Here is a 19,009-nt window from a genome sequence, read left to right on the forward strand (position 1 = left end):
TCTATTACGTCCTTGTGCAGGGTAGGCCACCAGTAATGCCGGGTAATAAGCTGGAGGGTCTTTTTCTGACCGGCGTGGCCAGCTAGCTTAGACGAGTGACCCCAGTGTAGGACCTTCTTCCGATCAGGTACTGTTACGAACGTCTTACCGGGAGGGAGGCGATTTAGATTCACGGGGGCCACCTGCTTTACTCTGGCGGGATCAATGATGTGCTTAGGCTCCTCCTCTAGATCAGACACCAGGAAGGATCAGGACAAGGCGTCAGCTTTGATGTTTTTGTCTGCCGGGCGAAAATGAAGAACGAAATCAAAGCGGGCAAAAAACAAGGACCACCGGGCTTGGCGTGGGTTAAGTCTCTGGGCGCTCTGGAGGTAAGCCAAGTTGTTGTGATCCGTGTAAATTATTATCGGGTGAAGAGCCCCTTCGAGCAGGTAACGCCGCTCCTCCAGTGCCAGCATAATGGCCAATGACTCTCGGTCTCCTATGGAATAATTGCGCTCAGAAGGGGAGAAGAGTTTGGAGAAGAAGCCGCAAGTTACCATTCTTCCGGAAGGCGACTTTTGGGTAAGTACCGCTCCGGCTCCAGAGGAGGAGGCGTCAACTTCCAGGAAGCATTGTTTGTTGCCGTCCAGACGATGCAGCACCGGGGCGGAAGAAAAAGCCTGTTTTAAGGAAAGAAAGGCCTCCTCTGCTTCGGGCGGCCATTCTCTGTGATTAGTGCCCTTACGGGTGAGCGCTGAGATTGGGGCAGTCCGGGAAGAGAAGTGCGGTATGAAGAGGCGGTAGTAGTTGGCGAAGCCCAGGAACCGCTGAATAGCCTTCAACCCCTCTGGTCGGGGCCACTTCTGGATGGCAGACAGTTTCTCAGGATCCATTCGTAGGCCGGTCTGAGAGATTATGTAGCCCAAAAATGGAAGCGAGGTCTGCTCAAAGAGGCACTTCTCATATTTAGCGTAGAGGTGGTTCTGCCTGAGCCTGAGCAGGACCTGACGAACATCCCTCCGGTGAGTGAGAAGATCCGGAGAGAAGACCAAGATGTCGTCCAGGTACACCACTACGCAGGAGTAGAGAAGGTCCCGGAAGATGTCATTGACCAACTCTTGAAAGACGGCGGGAGCGTTACAGAGACCGAAGGGCATTACCAGGTATTCATAGTGGCCGTTCCGGGTGTTGAATGCCATCTTCCATTCATCCCCCTGATGGATACGGACCAGGTTATACGCCCCACGGAGGTCCAGCTTGGTGAAGATTCTAGCCCCCCTCAGACGGTCAAATAATTCCGGAATGAGCGGAAGGGGGTATTTATTCTTCACCGTGATCTAGTTAAGGCCTCTATAGTCTATACAGGGACGGAGTGAGCCGTCCTTCTTTTTGACGAAGAAGAAGCCTGCTCCCGCCGGGGAGGTCGATTTCCAGATAAATCCCCAGGCCAGATTCTCCTCAATATATTCAGACATGAACCGGCTCTCAGCAGCGGACAAAGGGTAAATACGCCCACGGGGAGGAGTAGCGCCGGGTATCAGGTCGATTGGGCAGTCGTATGGTCTATGAGGGGGTAATGTCTCTGCCTCCTTTTTATTAAAGACATCCGCATAAGACCAATAGGGAACCGGAAGACCAGGTAGATTGGCTGGGGTAGGAGAAGGACGGACAGGATGGACGGGAACTAAACAAGTCTTATGGCAGTCCTGTCCCCAGCGAAGGACTTCTCCGGTCTGCCAATCAAGCACGGGTGCATGTTTCTGAAGCCAAGGTAGGCCTAGCAAGAGGGCGTGAGAGAGTCCAGGCAGAACATGAAAGAAGATGCTCTCTGAGTGCAGCATTCCCACCTGCAGGGTTATGGATTCGATGATGAGTTGGATGGGATGTGGTAAGAGGCCCCCATCTACGGCAACGACAGATAAGGGTACAGTTAGAAGTTTGGTGGGAATGCGGTATTTCTCTACCAGGGACTGAGAAATGAGATTTCCGGCAGCTCCAGAGTCAAGTTGGGCTAGTTCAAAATAACGGTTCTCCCCGGAGATGATAGAGACCGACAGCAACAGAGATGGAGAGGGTTTACTCTTATCTAGGATGACCTCTCTGAGCGATCCTAGACACAGGTGTTTCCCGACCTCTCCGGGCAGGAACGAATCTGGTGCTCCTTGCTGCCACAGTAGAAGCAGCTCCCCTCGGCTCGGCGTAACTCTTGACGGGTTTTGACCATCTTGGTCTGGTCGACCTGCATAGGCTCGGGTGAGTGCGCCTGGGGAGTAACGGGAGAAGTGATGGGTTTCTGGAAGGTAGGGGCTAGACGTGGAAACCTCCTCTCACGGGTGACCTCTTTGGTGCGCTCCTGGAACCGGATGTCAATCCGGGTGGCAAGTGTTATTAAGTCGTCGAGAGTGGTAGGAATGTCCCGACCGGCGAGTTCATCTTTAATACGGCCGGACAGACCCTCCCAAAAGACAGACACCAGGGCGTCGTTATCCCAGGCCAGCTCCGAAGCAAGGGTACGGAACCGTATGGCATATTGGTCCACGGTGAGATTTCCTTGACGGAGGCGTAGCAGAGATGATGCGGATGAGGTCTTCCGTCCTGGTTCGTTGAAGACTTTCCGGAAAGCTGTGAGAAAGGCTGTCAGGTTGGGCACCAGGGGGTCTCCTCTCTCCCATAGAGGATATAGCCAAGCCAGTGCCTCTCCCTTGAGATGGGAAATGATGAATGCTACTTTGGCTCGGTCGGTGGAAAACTGGTGTGCCAATAGTTCGAAGTGCAGAGTGCACTGGTTAATGAAGCCCCGTGCCTGGCTGGGATCTCCGCCAAAACGAGGAGGAGCGGAGAGGCGGGTACCGGGAAGAGATGCCATGGTGTTGATGGGCTGCGGCGGTGCCGGGGTAGTAAGTGTGCGTGTGGAGGCAGCTCTCAAAGAGGTAGACAATGTGTCCAGGCGGGAGTTAACACTACGCAGGTGACTCAGGATGGACTCCTGTTGGGACCTCTGATGGGAAAGTTCATGACATAAGTCCGAGAGCGAGGGAGCTTGGGTGCCACCGGGTTCCATGGCCCGAGCAAACTGTAACGGGTCTGGGAGGTGGAACCTCTGAGCAACTATACAAAGGGGCAGTCCTTGTAAGGAAGCGGGTGGCTCCCAGGGTAGGCGGGCAGGTAGTCACGGCTAGTGACGGGGACAGTCTCTGGGTAGAAGGGCAGGAGGTCACGGCAAGTGACGGGGACAGTCTCTGGGTAGAAGGGCAGGAGGTCACGGCAAGTGACGGGGACAGTCTCTTGACAGGCGGGTGGTCACGGCAAGTGACGGCTAAGCCTCCAGATAGGCTAGCAGGCAGGTAGCAGGTGGACGCTCCCAGGTGAGCGGGCAAGAGTATCTGGACAGGCAGGTGGTCACAGCTAGAGATGAGCGTTGTTCTACTCGAACTGTTCGCCAATCTCAAATTCGAGCTGTTTTGGGCGGTGTTCGAGCCGGTCGGCGAACACGAACAATTTGAGAAAAATTCGGCTGTTCGAGGTTATGTTCGATAACTGTTCATGCACCAAAATCATAACTGGATTTTTTCTCAGTAATGATGAAAATTAATGTTAATACGCAGTTTGAGTGTACAGCGGGGCGGGGGGAGGGGCAGGGGATGGATCTCTGCAGGAACAATGAAGATCTCCATTTTTTTTTCTCTTTCCCGCATTTGCAGTGGGGAGGTGCAATCTGTCAGCCTATCAGCAGCGCACACACGGAGCGAAGTGCTTTTTTTCACACAAGCAAGGGCATGTGTGATTGGCAGTGTATGTCACATGTCCTTGCCCTATAAGACCAAGCCATTTTCCCCGTCGCCACCATTTTCTCACTGCTGCAGCTGCGTGTTAGACGGCACCGCTGTTGCTGTGTGCGCTATACCTTGTTAATTTCAAGCCAATTTTCGCACAAATATACAGATAGCTTGGGAGTAGGGAATAGTTGTGATTGCAGTCCTTTTAAGGACTAGGTTACAGCATTTCCTACGACTTTTATCAGGGAGGTCTGTGCTCTTAAATAGATAGGTTGTGGGAGTAAAGACTAATTGTAATTGGAGTCCTTTTCAGGACTAGGTTACATGAGTTCCTATCAGTTTTTGCCAGGCAGGTCTGTGCCAGTGCTGTGCAAGTTTTTTTCACAGCATTTGGCTGAATCTAGCAAAGCTAATCCTTTTTGGCCTATTGCAGAGTGTGTTAGTCAGTGGAGTAGCCTATCTGTGTTGCAAGATATAACACCTGTGTATAGAATACCAATTTTTTTACTGCACCTAGTGAAGTAAAATCTTTTGGGCATAGCATCATTCTATTAGTCCATCTATACTGACCTCCATCAGGTTGCAAACTGAATATAATTTTTTTCTGCATCTAGCTCTGAAAAAATATTTGGGCTTCTAGCGGTGTGTGGGACTTGGTCTATTAGTCCATCTATACTGACCTCCATCAGGTTGCAAATTAAAAATAATTTTTTTCTGCATCTAGCTCTGAAAAAATATTTGGGCTTCTAGCGGTGTGTGGGACTTGGTCTATTAGTCCATCTATACTGACCTCCATCAGGTTGCAAATTAAAAATAATTTTTTTCTGCATCTAGCTCTGAAAAAATATTTGGGCTTCTAGCAGTGTGTGGGACTTGGTCTATTAGTCCATCTATACTGACCTACATCAGGTTGCAAATTAAAAATAATTTTTTTCTGCATCTAGCTCTGAAAAAATATTTGGGCTTCTAGCGGTGTGTGGGACTTGGTCTATTAGTCCATCTATACTGACCTCCATCAGGTTGCAAATTAAAAATAATTTTTTTCTGCATCTAGCTCTGAAAAAATATTTGGGCTTCTAGCAGTGTGTGGGACTTGGTCTATTAGTCCATCTATACTGACCTCCATCAGGTTGCAAATTAAAAATAATTTTTTTCTGCATCTAGCTCTGAAAAAATATTTGGGCTTCTAGCAGTGTGTGGAACTTGGTCTATTAGTCCATCTATACTGACCTCCATCAGGTTGCAAATTAAAAATAATTTTTTTCTGCATCTAGCTCTGAAAAAATATTTGGGCTTCTAGCGGTGTGTGGGACTTGGTCTATTAGTCCATCTATACTGACCTCCATCAGGTTGCAAATTAAAAATAATTTTTTTCTGCATCTAGCTCTGAAAAAATATTTGGGCTTCTAGCAGTGTGTGGGACTTGGTCTATTAGTCCATCTATACTGACCTCCATCAGGTTGCAAATTAAAAATAATTTTTTTCTGCATCTAGCTCTGAAAAAATATTTGGGCTTCTAGCGGTGTGTGGGACTTGGTCTATTAGTCCATCTATACTGACCTCCATCAGGTTGCAAATTAAAAATAATTTTTTTCTGCATCTAGCTCTGAAAAAATATTTGGGCTTCTAGCAGTGTGTGGGACTTGGTCTATTAGTCCATCTATACTGACCTCCATCAGGTTGCAAATTAAAAATAATTTTTTTCTGCATCTAGCTCTGAAAAAATATTTGGGCTTCTAGCAGTGTGTGGGACTTGGTCTATTAGTCCATCTATACTGACCTCCATCAGGTTGCAAATTGAATAAAAAAATTTTCTGCATCTAGCTCTGAAAAAATATTTGGGCTTCTAGCGGTGTGTGGGACTTGGTCTATTAGTCCACCTATACTGACCTCCATCAGGTTGCAAATTAAAAATAATTTTTTTCTTCATTTAGCTCTGAAAAAATATTTGGGCTTCTAGCAGTGTGTGGGACTTGTTCTATTAGTCCTTCTATACTGACCTCCAGCAGGTTGCAAATTGAATATAATTTTTTTCTGCATCTAGCTCTGAAAAAATATTTGGGCTTCTAGCGGTGTGTGGGACTTGGTCTATTAGTCCATCTATACTGACCTCCATCAGGTTGCAAATTAAAAATAATTTTTTTCTGCATCTAGCTCTGAAAAAATATTTGGGCTTCTAGCGGTGTGTGGGACTGGGTCTATTAGTCCATCTATACTGACCTCCATCAGGTTGCAAATTAAAAATAATTTTTTTCTGCATCTAACCCAGCCAATAGTTTTGGCCTAATACCACAGTTTGGCCACTCAGCTCTGCTCGGTTACCATCCATTGTTTTTTTGTGCAAACAACTCCAGAGTTGTGAATTAGCTAACCACCAAAATGAGTGGAAAAAGGCCTGCTGCTGGTGGAAAGGGGAATAGGCGTGTTGGGAAGGGGAAAAAAGGTTGTGTCCGTGGGGTAGGTGCAGAAGAAAGACCATCTTCCAGCCAAACTAAAATGTCTACTTCTTTTAGCGGACAATGTGATAAGATCCCTTTCTTACGGCCACGCCAATCGCTACAAATTCCAGATGAGGCACAAAAACAGCAGGTGCTTCAACGGATATCAAGTGCTCCTTTAAGTGGGCTCTCCTCCACATCAACTTCAACATCACAAATACTCCAGTCCTGAAAGGTGTCACCCAAATCGCACTTGCTTCCTCACAGCTCCCAAATCTCCAGCTGCCCGTCTGAGTATGAGGTAGAACAGATGGTTGAGTCTGCAGAGCTGTTTACTCATACTATAGCCTGGGAATCAGAGGTCGACTCCAGCGCTTCTGTGAATCCAGACGAGGAAATGATCTGCACTGATGCCCAGAATCTTTATGAGTCGGATCCAGGACCAGACGCAGAAGGTTCTGACCATAATGTAGACCCTCATTCCCAAACTGTAACTCCTGTTGGTGGAGACAATGAGGAAGACGATGATAAGACTCAAATACCTGATTGGAGCGACAACTTTAGTTTTTTGTCAGGGCAGGAACAGGTTGGCTCTGAGGACGACGGGTGTGATAACGCACAGGGTGATGATGATGAGGTCGGAGATCCCACTTACTGTCAACCCACAGTCAGCCAAGAGATGAGGTCAGCAGAGGAGGTGGAGGAAGATGCTAGTGACGACGAGGTCAGGTTGCGCCTTCCTGGACAGAGACGTAGTACTGGAAGCACGTCAACAACTGCATCCTCAAACACAACTCTGCCTCTCACCACAAGTCGTGGTGGCTCTTCAGGTCGCATGGGTGCTAAGCCTTGCATAGCCTGGGCATTTTTTCAGATCGATAAAGATGACCCAACTCGTGTTATCTGTAACATTTGTCAGCAAAAGCTAAGTAGAGGCCAAAAAATACATAGTTTGAGTACTTCATGCATGAACCGGCACATGGACATGAAGCATAAGTTGCAGTGGGAAGCTCAGTGTGCTACAATGCTGTCTAGCCGGCCGGGCCAACCACCGTCTGCCATATCTTGTGCATCCGCGGCCTCTTCATCCTCTGTGACTGGGGGGACAGCAGTCACACCTGTTTTGGGGCGCAGACCTGCCACCTCTTTACCCGCAACAGCCAGCGTGATTGGCAGGTCATCATTTTCTTTGGAGGTGGTAACACCAGCTGGTGTTGAGCGCTGTCCGACATCGATAGCACCACCTTTGGATCAAGGCAACCTAACATGTCCGCCTGCATCTTCCTCACAGACCGGCAGTTTGCCGGGGACACCCTTATCAACCCCGTCTAAGCACAATAGCCAGCCCTCGGTCCCTCAGATGTGGACAAGTAAAAGACCATTTCCTCCTAGCCATGAGAAAGCTAAGAGGTTGAATTTCACCATCTGCAAGCTCTTGGCTACAGAAATGCTGCCTTTCCGCCTGGTGGACACAGAGGATTTTCGAGACCTTATGTCCGTCGCAGTGCCCCAGTACCAGATGCCCAGTCGGCACTACTTCTCAAAGAAAGGTGTGCCTGCGCTCCACCAGCATGTCGCACACAACATCACCGCTTCTTTGAGAAACTCTGTGTGTGACAGGGTGCATTTCACCACAGACACTTGGACGAGTAGGCATGGACAGGGGCGTTACATGTCGCTGACTGGGCACTGGGTAACTATGGTGACAGCAGGACAAGGGGCAGCTGTCCAAGTCTTGCCGTCCCCACGAGTTGTGCGTCAATCCTCTTTATGTCAAAGTTCCTCCACTGCTTCTGCCTCCTCAACCTCCTCTCGGTCTTCCACCTGCACCCAAAGCCTGTCTGGTCATGCCACAAGCTTTCTAACTGCGCAGAAGGGATCCTGCACACCTCCTTACTATGCTGGCAGTAGGGCTCAACGTCATCAGGCGGTTTTTACATTGAAATGTCTGGGAAATGTGAGTCACACAGCTGAGGAGTTGTGGTCAGCTCTGGAGAACCAATTTCATGAATGGTTGTCTCCACTGGACCTGAAACCAGGGAAGGCCGTGTGCGACAATGCTGCAAACCTGGGTGCGGCCCTTCGCCGGGGCAATGTCACACACGTGCCTTGTATGGCTCACGTGTTGAACCTGGTTGTCCAGCAATTTTTAGCCCACTATCCCAGACTAGATGGCCTTCTGCAGAGGGCACGGTCGCTGTGTGCTCATTTCCGCCGTTCGCATCCCGCAGCTCAGCGACTTACATCTCTACAGAAGTCGTTGGGCCTGCCACTTCACCGGCTAAAATGCGATGTGCCTACCCGGTGGAATTCAACTCTGCACATGTTGCAGCGACTGTGGCAGCACCGACAAGCCCTGGTGCAATACGTTCTGACGTATAGCCTGGGCCAACGAGATTCAGAGGTGGGGCAAATCACGCTGGAGGAGTGGTCTCAGATCAGGGACCTATGCACCCTTCTGCACAGTTTTGAAATGGCGACGAAGATGTTTAGTGCTGACGATGCCATTATCAGCATGACTATTCCGGTGATTTACATGCTGGAGCACATGTTAAACAGAATTCGGAGTCAGGTGGTGGCACAAGAGGAGGTGGAGGAAGTAGAGGAGGAGGAGTTGTATGCGGAAGGGCTAACATCTGCAAGGTCCAGACGGTCGGCAGCACCAAGGCGGCAGGCATGTGAGGGTGGGGGAGATGGTTTTACCAGGGCGCATGGTAGCAGCCAAACTAGTGAGGAAGGTGCAGGAGCCCAGGAAGAAGTGGAGGACGAACTGATGGAAGACTCATCAGATGAGGGAGACCTTGATCACATTTCTGTTGTGCGAGGTTGGGGGGAGAGGACAGAGGAAGGAAGCATGATTGTTACCTCGCCACCAACACAACAGGGACTTGGTGCTCCTGGATGCGCAACACACATGAGTGCCTTCTTGCTGCACTACCTGCAACATGACCCTCGAATTGTGAGAATTAGAAATAATCCTGACTACTGGGTTGCCACACTGTTAGATCCCCGGTACAAAAGTAAATTTGCAGAAATTATTCCTGCCATAGAAAGGGATGCACGCATGCAGGAGTATCAGCAGAGACTGTTGCAGAATCTTACATGTGCTTTTCCACAAAATACCAGTGGTGCACGTAGTGAATCTCACAGTTCCAACTTGCCAACCGTGGGACCGTCAAGTGTTCAGCACTCAAACCGTAACAGAACCACAGTATCTGCTGGTAACATCAATTTTGCGGAATCATTTCACCACTTTTTTAGCCCATCCTTTGCAAGGCCACAGGAGACAAGAAGTCTGACACATAGTCAACGCCTAGAGACGATGGTACAGGAGTATCTCCAAGTAAACATTGAAGCCACGACTGTGTCACTGGACCCTTGCTCTTTTTGGGCTTCCAATCTGGATAAATGGCCGGAGCTAGCCACTTACGCCTTGGAGATCTTGTCATGCCCCGCAGCCAGCGTTCTGTCTGAACGTGTGTTCAGCGCTGCTGGTGGTGTGCTGACAGATAAGCGCTCGCGGCTCTCCACTGATAATGTAGACAGACTCACGTTCATAAAGATGAACAAATCATGGATCCGAAACGACTTTTCTACCCCTGTGTCATCCTGGGGAGAGTAAAAGCTTGATGATTGGTTAAAATCACCCTACCAACCGTTTTAAGCTTTCAAATTACTAATCATGTTTATCTGTATCTTGGCTGGAAAATAATTTGGGCTTTGTAGCAGTGTGCAGCACTGATTCTATTAGGCCATCTATAATAAGCTCCACCAGATTTAAAATTACTAATCATGTTTATCTGTATCTTGACTGGAAAATAATTTGGGCTTTGTAGCAGTGTGCAGCACTGATCCTATTAGGCCATCTATACTAAAGCTTCACCAGATTTAAAATTAAAAATAATTTTTAGCTGCATCTAGCCCGGAAAATAATTTTGGGGCTCCGAGATGCGCAAGGCACATAAGTGCCTTCTTGCTGCACTACCTGCAGCATGACCCTCATATTGTCAGAATTCGAAGTAATCATGACTACTGGGTTGCCACACTCTTAGATCCCCCAAACTTTTCGATCAACCTTTTCATTTTAATAAAGACCAAAAAAATGGTCATTTTTGAAATTATAAGCATTAGCAGGTTGTTAGAAACTGAAATCAAACAGTTTTCAACTCAAAACTTTATTCTAGGTGATGTTACATTTTCACATAGGACCCCTTGTTCGAAAGGAGCTTCTGAACTCTCTCGTCCATTGAATTTGTCAGGTTTTGGATGGTTTCTGCTTCAATTGTTTTGCATGAGGACAGAATACCCTCCCAGAGCTGTTGCTTAGATGTGAACTGCCTCCCGCCATCATAGACACTCCTTTTAATGATGCTCCAAAGGTTCTGAATGGGGTAGAGGTCAGGGGAGCATGGGGGTCACACCATAAGTTTGTCCCCTTTTATGCCCATATCAGCCAGAGATGCAGATGTTTTATGTGCAGCATGAGATGGTGCATTATCATGCAGAAAAATGATCTTGCTGTGAAATACACGGTTCTTCTTCTTGAACCATGGCAGGAAGTGCTGTTTGAGAAAATCCACATACATTATGGAGTTCATCTTTAGCGCCTTCAGGGATCCTAAAGGGGCCGACAATCTCTCTCCCCATGATTCCAGCCCAAAACATTACTCCACCTCCTCCTTGTTGGCGCTGTAGCCGTGTTTGCGTGGGGTGTCCATCAACCAGCCATCCTCCACTCCATCCATCTGGACCATCGAGCGCTGCACGGCACTCATCCGTGAACAAAACAGTTTTGAAATCAGTCTTCATGTAATGTTTGGCCCACTGGAGCCGTTTCTGCTTGTGTGAAGTGGATAGAGGAGGTCGACAGGATGGCGCATGCACAGCTGCAAACCTCTGAAGGACCCTGCATCTTGTTGTTCGGGGGACGTTGGAGGCACAAGCAGCTTCAAAAACTTGTCTGCTGCTATGACAAGGCTTTTTTGCCGCTGCTCTTTCAACCTGACGTAATTGCCTGTAGGAAAGAGTCCTCAATTTGCCCTTATCAGCACGCACACGTGTGTACTGTGAATCAGCTACATACTTCTTGATTGCCAGGACACTTCATCCTGATCATCGCACAATGTTGATTGTAGTCATGCCTTGACCTAAACACTCCACAATTTGTTGCTTCTCAGCAGCCGACACATCCTTTTTCTTTCCCATTTTGGCAGAAAATGTAGGCTGCTTAATAATGTGAGAGAGCCTTCTTAAGTAGTCTTGCCTTTCATTGGACACACCTGCCAAACTAATTAGCACAGGTGTCTGCAATTGCTTACAGTGATATAAAGAGCCCTGACACACATCACCATCAATGAGTTTAACTGACAAACAAACAAATTCTTCCCTTATCACTCCTAAACACTTTTTGTATAATAATTTGGAACGCAGTGTACATGTGCTTTTCCACAAAACACCAGTGGTTCACGTAATGAATCTTACAGTTCTAACTTGCCAACCGTGGTCTGTATGGAGTTGTTCAATAAAGGGCCCAAAATTAAGATAACATAGATGGGAGAGGTCTCTATGAATAGGAATTCCTAAGTATTTGATACCCTGTGAGGGCCAGGCAAAGGGAAAGTTGGACTGGATGGAATCCTATATGGATTTGGGGAGGGAGACATCGAGGGCCTCAGACTTCGCTGCATTGATTTTAAAATTTTACCATGTAACAAAGTGATCTATTTCAGCCATAACAGCATGGATGGATATATGTGATTGAGTGATATATACTAGGACATCATCAGCAAATAGAGAGCACTTGTACTCGGTGCCTCCCACCTCAATCCACCTAATATTGGGGTTATGGCGAATTGATGAGTGCAGGTGCTCCGTCACTAGGATGTATAAGAGAGGGGACAGAGGACATCACTGCCTTGTCCCATTGGTGATTGTGAAAGGTGATGAAAATGTTCTGACGCACCCCCTGGGCCTTGGGACACCCGGAGCCGGACCCTTTTTGGTGGATGCTGGTGGTTGTAGTCTTCGTGGCGGCGACCCAGTTCCGTGGCTCAGGGCGGTCAAACCAGTGGCGGAACTATTTATGTGGTTTTCATGTTTAAATGTCTGACTACGCCACCCGTGGATTGCGGTCAGAGTGAACCGCCGCTACAGGGCAGACCACTGAGGCTGGTGTTGTGGGTGCAGCAGAGCGTAGCATAACTCCCCACGGGAGGAGTATAGCCTCAGGGCAGTGTATGCGGAGGATGGGGGTGATGGTGCAGGGCAGCAGCAGTAACGACACGGAGTCAGTGATGCAGTTCAGGGCCTTTACTCACAGTTCTTATTATCCAGACCACGTCTGCAGGTAACGGCTGCCCACGTCGTACTGTGCTCACCAGGTGAGGGGCTCAGACAACTCCCAGATAACTTTGGAGCACTTCACAGGACCCCCTTTGTGTGTCCTTTGTCTGGCCTTTCTTACCAACACTTCTGTCCGGCTGCCTCGGGCCTCCTCTTGGTAAACTTGGCGCCAGTTTCCCTGACCCTATGTGGTGCCTTCCTAGCGGGTGTAGGGGGGGGCTGCGCCACATAAAATGTCAGAGCCTTCGGTTTCTAGCTGAGGGTCGTTTCCTGCCTCCACTAGTTCGGGGACCGGTCTCCCCCTTTGGCCTGACCCCTCCACGCAGGTGGATTCGGGCGTGCGGTGGCGACTCGCCCGTCCGCACCCCTGGGATCCCTTCATTCCTCGTTCCTGGAGCCTTCTCCGCTCCTCTTCCTTCCTTCTCCCTCTTCCAGGCCTGGGCCTCTGTTACTAGGCCCGCCTCCGGAGCAGAGCTCATGCAGAGCCCCTGCTCCCTGCCACTTCTGCTCAGACTTCTCTGCACTGAACTAAGATGGTGCCCACCTTTTATACTCCCTTCTCAATGCACCCAGGAACTGCTTCCTTCCTGCTCCTGCACTACAGGGTTCCCCTTCCTCAGTGTTCCCTCCCCCCACTCCAGCCAGGGACAGGGACTGTCGTGCCCATCTCAGGGGCATATTGGTCGCCCTGCCCCACGGCAATGTGGTGTAATGCATGCAGGTGTCGGGTCCTGATCCACACTCCATCCTTACCTGAGAGTGAGATATCACACCTCTGGGTGAGGTGCAATACGTCTTTAGCAACCGAGCCCTCAGGGTGCTACAGTTCCATTTATCTTCAGCCTAGGTGACGTATTGCGATACAGGGCCGTGATTTTGGCTATAAAAGGGTCCCCTAGACCCCTACCCCAAGCTTTTTAAGAGAATCATATATGGCGTGCCAGGAGACTCTATGGAATGCTTTCTCAGCATCCAACGAGAGTATCTAATTACAAATTTTTAACTGCATCTAGCCCAGGAAATACTTTGTGCCTAGTAGCAGTGTCTGCTAGTAAGCGGATTATCCCGGCTGTTAATCAAGCTGCACCACCTGTAGTTTAGACACTTAATTTTTTCAAAGGAAATGCTTCGGGACCATGGGATACTTAGTGAAGAGCATCAGGAGGCACCCCAAGGCATAGGGGCTGGGACTGGCAGTAGGATGCCTTGCGGTGGACAGCCGAGCTCGATCCTTATAAAAGCTTTTTAACTGCAGCAGCTTTAGTGGACGCTACTGGAGCTGGAATTACCGCGGCTGCTGGCATGAGACTTGCCCTCCAATAGATCCTTGTAAATGGATTTAAAGTGTATTCATTCAAATTAGAGAGACAATTTAAATTAAAAAGCTTAGAGCTGCCTCCACCACAGGGGGGCTCGCTCGACCCACCAGCGGACAGGCACCAGTATTGGGAGAGGGGGGCTGGCCGTCAGGGTTCACCGCGGCTCTGGCACAAACCCGGCGACACGGAGGTGGCACGGGCAGGAGCGGACTGGCCGTGTCGGCTTCTCACTTTTTGGATTTTAGAAGGGCATGACATGCCTATATCTGTGTCTCCCCCTCCTTTTACTCCTCCACCTCTTTTATTTTCGCATGACTATATGTACTTGTCACTTTTCCATGTGTTAGTTATGTCTTCTGAGCAGTTTGTCAGCTTTTGGACACCTTTGAAGGTGTTTTCTATGTGTTTCTATGTGTTTTTGTTTGCCTGCCATTGGTTTTAACGGTGTTCGAAGGTGTTCGACGAACAGTTCGACGAACAGTTCGGCGAACACACGGGTGTTCGACGAACCGAACCGAACTCGAACACTACGGGGGTGGCTCAACACTAGTCACAGCAAGTGACGGCTAAGCCTCCAGATAGGCGAGCAGGCAGGTAGCAGGTGGACACTCCCAGGTGAGCGGGTAAGAGTCTCTGGACAGGCAGGTGGTCACAGCCCGTGGCCGCATAGCCTCCAGGTAGGCTAGCAGGCAGGTAGCGGATGAGTGCTCCCAGGTGAGTGGGCAAACAGATCCATAGACAGACTGGCAGGGCTGGTAGGCAGACTGTCGGACCGCAGGAATGTAAGCAGATAGACAAGTATCAGGCAGGTACCAAGCAGGAATCTGGCAGGTAACTGGCAGGTAACTGGCAGGTATCTGGTAACGGGACCTGAGGGCTGAAGCAGAGTGATAGGCTATGCAACAACATTGCTCGGGCACCTCCATTTTGGAGGAGGTGCCTTATATATGGTAAGGTCCTCCGGCCATTGGCCGGGGACTCCTTAGGACGGCGGTGCGGCCCCTGTAAGAGAGAGGGAGCGCGCGCGCGCCCTAAGCACAGTGGCCGGGAAGCAGCGCGCGCTGTCAGCAGAGCGGGAGGAAGACGCCGGGCACGGAGCGGAGAGGTGAGGGGAACAGCGTCCCTGCCTAGCAGGAGGCAGGGACGCCGACGCTACAGTGGTGAGTGTGAGATGAAAAGAGTTAACAAATAGCTACGCTATTAATTAGTACACTACACATGTAAAAAAAATGTAAAAACAATAAAGAAGAGAGAAAGAAAGACAAGTGAAGGAAAATAATCTATTCTGGTTAACCACAGTTTGCTTAGCCCTTCTTCAGCCTGTGTTGTTCCTGTTCTGGCCTCAGCCCATTTCCTGACCATTTTCTGTCTTTTAATTTTGTAACTTATATGTTATCCTGGTTCTGACCCAGCAACCTGACTATTTCTGCCAGTTGCAACACTGGCAAGCAACTCCTCCAAAAACTCAACCCAGGATTCCTGTGTAATTACACATCCTTGTGCAGGGGATAAAGGGTGAAGGCCAGAGTTCCCCTGGTTTAGAGTAATAAGTAGTGATGAGCGAGCATACTTGCAAGTACTCGGTACACGCCCGAGCATCTCAGTGATCGAGATGCTCGGAGCTCGCAGAGTACTTGCGAGATGCTTGGGCGGATTCTCGGGTCCCCTCCCTGCATATTTGGCCCTCTTTAGAGCACCAATCAACATGCAGGGATTGCCTGCTACTCATTGTAATGCCGCAGCCATGGTGGTTGTGGCATTACAGTGATTGGCTGGCCGCACATCAGGTCTATATCAGACCTGGCGCCGCTGTGCTCGTCACAGTCACTCCAGAATCAGGGAGAGTAGCGAGAGGTGCTGCTGAGCAAGGGAGAGATTTGGTTGTGTATTAGGTAGTGTAGGGAGAAAACCAGTACATTACACATATCCATCTTAACAAACAGTCCTTCTGAGGACTAATCCATCTGCAGAGATATCAGGCAGGCAGTGTATATAGGCAGGCAGTGTATATAGCAGACTGCAGTGCATATAGCACAAGAGGCTTGTAGCATCGGCGTCTCTGCCCCGTTCTAGGCAGAGACGCCGTCCCTCTCACCTCCCCGCTCCTGGCGCGGCGTCCTCCAGCGCTTCTCTCCCCGCTGCTTCCGGCACGCGCTCCTTCCCCGGCAGTGTGCTTAGGGCGCGCGCGCGCTCCCCCTCTCTTAAAGGGACCGCGCGCGCCGTCCTAAGGAGTCCCCGGCCAATTGCCGGAGGACCTCCCATATAAAAGGCACCTCCTCCAAAATGGAGGTGCCCGAGCAATGTTGTAGCACTGTTCACTACTCTGCTTCAGCCCTCAGGTCCCGTTGCCAGTTACCTGCCAGATACCTGCCAGATTCCTGCCAGTCTGCTGTCTAATTCCTGCCTGATATCCTGCTACCTGCCTGCTAGCCTGAGGTCCGACGGTCTGCCCTCCAACTTCTGTCAGTCTGTCTAAGGACCAGCTTGCCCGCTCACCTGGGAGCGCACATCTTCTACCTGCCTGCTTGCCTGAGGTCCGACGGTCTGCCTTCCAACTCCTGTCAGTCTGTCTAAGGACCAGCTTGCCCGCTCACCTGGGAGCGCTCATCTGCTGCCTGTCTGCTAGCCTACCAGGAGGCTCTGCCGTCACGTGCTGTGACCACCCGCCTGTCCAGAGACTCCTGCCCGCTCACCTGGGAGCGCTCATCTGCTACCTGTCTGTTGGTCTTCCTGGAGGCTCCGCCGTCACATGCTGTGACCACCCGCTTATCCAGAGACTCTCGCCTGCTCACCTGGGAGCTCACGTCTATCATCTGCCGCCACAGGTCATACCAATCCTTTACCCAGAGACTGCCCCGGTCACTTGCCGTGACCTCCTGCCCGTTCATCCAGAGACTGCCCCGGTCACTTGCCGTGACCTCCTGCCCGTTCATCCAGAGACTGCCCCGGTCACTTGCCGTGACCTCCTGCCCGTTCATCCAGAGACTGCCCCGGTCACTTGCCGTGACCTCCTGTCCGTTCATTCAGAGACTGTCCCAGTCACCTGCTGTGACTGCCTGCCCATCTACCCTGGTCGCCACCCGCTCCCTTACAAGGACCGCCCCCTTGTATAGTAGCTCAGAGGTTCCGCCTCCCAGACCCGTTACAGTTTGCTCGGGCCATGGCACCCGGTGGCACCCAAGCTCCCTCGCTCTCGGACCTGTGTCATGAACTGTCCCGTCAGAGGTCCCAACAGGAGTCCATCCTGGGTCACCTGCGGAATGTCAATTCTCGCCTGGACACTCTGACTGCTCTGCCTGCAACCACCGCCAGTGCCATGACTCGCAATCCGGCAGCTCCACTGCCCACTAATAACATGGTATCCTACCCCGGACCCCGGCTTTCTGCACCTCCTCGTTTCGGAGGCGACTCCGCCCAGGCTCGGGGCTTCATAAATCAGTGCACCCTGCACTTTGAACTCCTGTCTCACCAGTTTAACTCCGACCGGGCCTAAATTGCCTTCATCATGTCCCATCTCACCGGGGAGGCCCTGGCCTGGCTAAATCCTCTATGGGAGAGAGGAGACCCCCTGGTGTCCAACTTGCCTGCCTTTCTCACGGCTTTCCGGAAAGTCTTCGACAAACCCGGACGGAAGACCTCATCCGCATCATCTCTGCAACGCCTCCGTCAGGGAAGTCTCACCGTGGGCCAATATGCCATACGGTTCCGTACCCTTGCCTCGGAGCTGGCCTGGGATAATGACGCTCTGGTTTCTGTCTTTTGGGAGGGTCTGTCCGGCCGTATTAAAGATGAACTTGCCGGTCGGGACATTCCTACCACTCTCGATGACCTTATAACTCTTGCCACCCGGATTAACCTGCGGTTCCAGGAGCGTGCCAAAGAGGTCACCCGTGAGAGGAGGGTTCCACGTCTAGCTCCTACTTTCCAGAAACCCGTCACTCCCTCCGTCTCTCCTCAGCTACACTCTCCTGAGCCTATGCAGGTCGACCAGACCAAGATGGTCAGTTCTCGCCAAGAATCTCGCCGAGCCGAGGGAAGCTGTTTCTATTGTGGCAGTATGAAGCACTTCATCCGTTCCTGCCCGGAAAAACCGGGAAACGCCAGTGTCTAGGACCACTCGGAGAGGTCGTCCTAGACAAAAGTAAGCCCTCTCCGTCTCTGACCTTACCGGTCTCTATTGCTTGGGGAGAGAACCGTCTCTTTGAACTCGCCCATCTGGATTCTGGAGCTGCTGGAAACCTCATCTCCCAGTCTCTGGTAGAGAGATACCATATTCCCACCAAGTCCTTGGCTGAACCATTGTCAGTCGCCTCCGTGGATGGAAGACTTCTCTCGGAGACCATCCTGCTCGTCACCGAACCCATAACCCTGCAGGTGGGAATGCTGCACTCTGAGGAGATCTCATTCCATGTGCTGTCCGGACTTTCTCACTCCCTGTTGCTAGGTCTACCTTGGCTCCAGACACATGAACCCGTATTGAACTGGAGGTCCGGTGAAGTACTCCGATGGGGTCCTGACTGCCATAGGACCTGCCTGGTCCCGGTCCGTCCACTTCGCCCTCAGCCTACTCCAGCTAACTTACCTGGTCTCCCGGCTCCCTACTGGCCCTATGCTGACGTCTTCGGTAAGAAGGAAGCTGAGACGTTGCCACCCCATAGGCCATACGATTGCCCGATCGACCTGGTACCTGGCACCACTCCTCCCCGTGGGCGTATCTACCCGTTGTCTGCAGCTGAGACCCGAGCCATGTCTGAGTACATTGAAGAGAATCTGGCTAGGGGATTTATCCGAAAATCTACCTCCCCGGCTGGAGCCGGATTCTTCTTTGTCAAAAAGAAAGACGGCTCGCTACGTCCCTGTATTGACTACAGAGGACTCAATCTCATCACGGTAAAAAACAAATATCCCCTGCCACTCATCTCCGAATTGTTTGACCGTCTCAAGGGCGCCAGGATCTTCTCCAAGCTGGATCTACGAGGAGCGTATAATCTGGTCCGTATCCGTCAAGGAGACGAGTGGAAGACGGCATTCAATACCCGGGACGGTCACTACGAGTACCTTGTGATGCCCTTCGGTCTCTGTAATGCTCCCGCGGTCTTTCAGGAACTAGTCAACGACATCTTCCGTGACCTCCTGTACTCCTGCGTAGTGG

Source organism: Phyllobates terribilis, unplaced genomic scaffold (genome assembly GCF_046119375.1).
Source record: "Phyllobates terribilis strain yellow unplaced genomic scaffold, ASM4611937v1 Scaffold_1__5_contigs__length_1240528914, whole genome shotgun sequence".
In the NCBI taxonomy this organism is placed as follows: domain Eukaryota; kingdom Metazoa; phylum Chordata; class Amphibia; order Anura; family Dendrobatidae; genus Phyllobates; species Phyllobates terribilis.